This window comes from Octodon degus, unplaced genomic scaffold (assembly GCF_000260255.1).
Source record: "Octodon degus isolate 3935 unplaced genomic scaffold, OctDeg1.0 scaffold00157, whole genome shotgun sequence".
In the NCBI taxonomy this organism is placed as follows: Eukaryota; Metazoa; Chordata; class Mammalia; order Rodentia; family Octodontidae; genus Octodon; species Octodon degus.
In genome coordinates, this window is record NW_004524733.1 from 6,614,431 (window position 1) to 6,616,670 (window position 2,240).

Consider the following 2,240-nt stretch of genomic DNA (forward strand, 5'->3'; position numbering starts at 1 on the left):
ACAAGCTTATTGTTATTACCACACAACCTAGGCTGTTAAGCTTAACTTCACTATCTGAATATCAAACACCTTAGGCATAACATGGAACAGGTATTTTTCAAGTATTGATATGTTGAACTTTAAGTCCCTATCGAATATGATGAAAAAAATTTTAAAATTAAAATATATTTTTAAAAATACGCATAAAGAATTATATACTTCTTATGTTTACACATAAATCCAAAAATCTAACCATATACAACCTTGAAGCTGGACAGTCCCCCAATATTCCTTTTCCTATCCCTTGCCTTCATTCACCACCCCCTTCTTTTTGAACAATCACCTACCCGAGAATCATCACTGTAGCAACTGGCATGTCATGACAATCAGCCTGTATTCAGAAGACCAGAATGACAGGCACTCCAAGCATGAAACTACTATTACAGAATAACATCTTCAGTGCAGTTGCTTAGTGTACAGGTATCAGTATATATAGTTAGTCAGGGTGAGAATTTTTCCAATTAACTGCTAGATTCAAAAATCTTCTGGAGATTCTCAGGATCATTGCCTTGCTCATCTTCTACATATAACTGTATGGCTTGACTTATTCATGTTTCATAGCTCTTTTCTTTTCCCTCTTTTGATTAGTTAGTCCTTGAGATCCTACTATACTTTTACTTGTATTATACTTTTCTATTTGTATTTCTTCTTTTGAGTCCTTATACTAGGGAAACTATATGATATTTACACATGTGTGTCTGGTTTACTTCACTTATGAGTATATGTTCAAGTGGCATCCACTTCAATATAAGGGCTTGCAGTTTATCATTCTTAATAGCTGAATAATACTCCATTGTGTAAAAATACCACATCTTTCTCAACTATTCCTCAGGTGATGGGCATCTTGGTTGTTTCCAAGATTTGGCTATCACAAATTGAGCTTCTCTAAACATAGGCACACATATATCACTATGATATGATGTTTTCAGATAATCTGGGAAAATTCCCAGTAGAGGAATAGCTGGTTTAAATGGAATTTCTAGTCCAACATTTCTAAGGAGTCTCCACACTGATTTCCATAACGGATGCACCATTCTACATTCCTACCAGCAGTCGAGAAGGGTTCCTTTTTCCCCACAGCCTCTCCAACATTTGTTGTTGGGTGATTTCTTTATGATACCCATTCTTTCTGAGGTGAGATGATATCTCAGTGTTGTTTTAATTTGCATTTTGGAGATGGCTAGTGATGTGGAGCATTTTTTCATATATTTATTTGCCTCTTTAAATTCATCCTCTGAGAAGCATGTGTTCATCTCGGATGCCCATTTCTGAATTGAAGCTTTAAATTTTGGGGCCCTAGTATTTTTTAATTCTTTATAAATTCTAGAGAGCAGACCTTTGTCTGAGTACTTATTTGTCATGATTTTTCCCCAATTTGTGGTTTGCCTTTTCACTTTGTTGGTGATTTCTTTTGACATGAAAAAACTTCTCAATAAGAGCAGGTCCCAGTTGTTAATTCTTTCAACTGTTTCCCATGCGATTTGATTTCTATTCATGAACTCTTTGCCTACCCCTATGTCTTCAAGAGTTCCTCCCTCTTTCTCTTCCAGGAGATTTAGTGTCTCTGCTTTAATGTTTAGATGTTTAATCCATTCTGTCTTTAGTTTAGTGCATGGTGATAGACCTGGGTCAAGTTTTAGTTTTTGGCATGTAGAGAGCCAGTTTTTCCAGAACCATTTGTTGAAGGGGCTATCTTTCTTCCAGTGAGTATGTTTGGCCTCATTGTCAAAGATAAGGTGGCTGAGTGTGTTTGTAGTGGCTTCAGCATTTCTATTCTATGCCATTGATCTTCCGGTCTATTTTGATGCCAGTACCATGCTGATTTCATCACAGTAGCCTTGTAGTATAATTTCAAGTCAGGAATTGTAATGCCTCCTTCCTTGTCTTTGTTGCCCACGGTTGCCTTTGGTACTCTAGCTCTTTTCTGCTTCCAGATAAATTTTAGGAATGATTTCTGAACCTCTGTGAGGTATGTTGGTGGTAGTCTGATAGGGATTGCATTCCATCTGTACTGCAATTTTGGGAGCATGGCCATCTTCACAAAGTTGTTTCTTCCTATCCAGGAGCATGGAATATCTTTCCACTTTCTGAAATCCTCTACCATCTCTTTTTTAAGAGTACTGCAATTTTCCTTGAAAAGATCTTTGACTTCTTTAGTTAGGTTAATTCCAAGGTATTTCATTTTCCTCGGTGCTATTGTA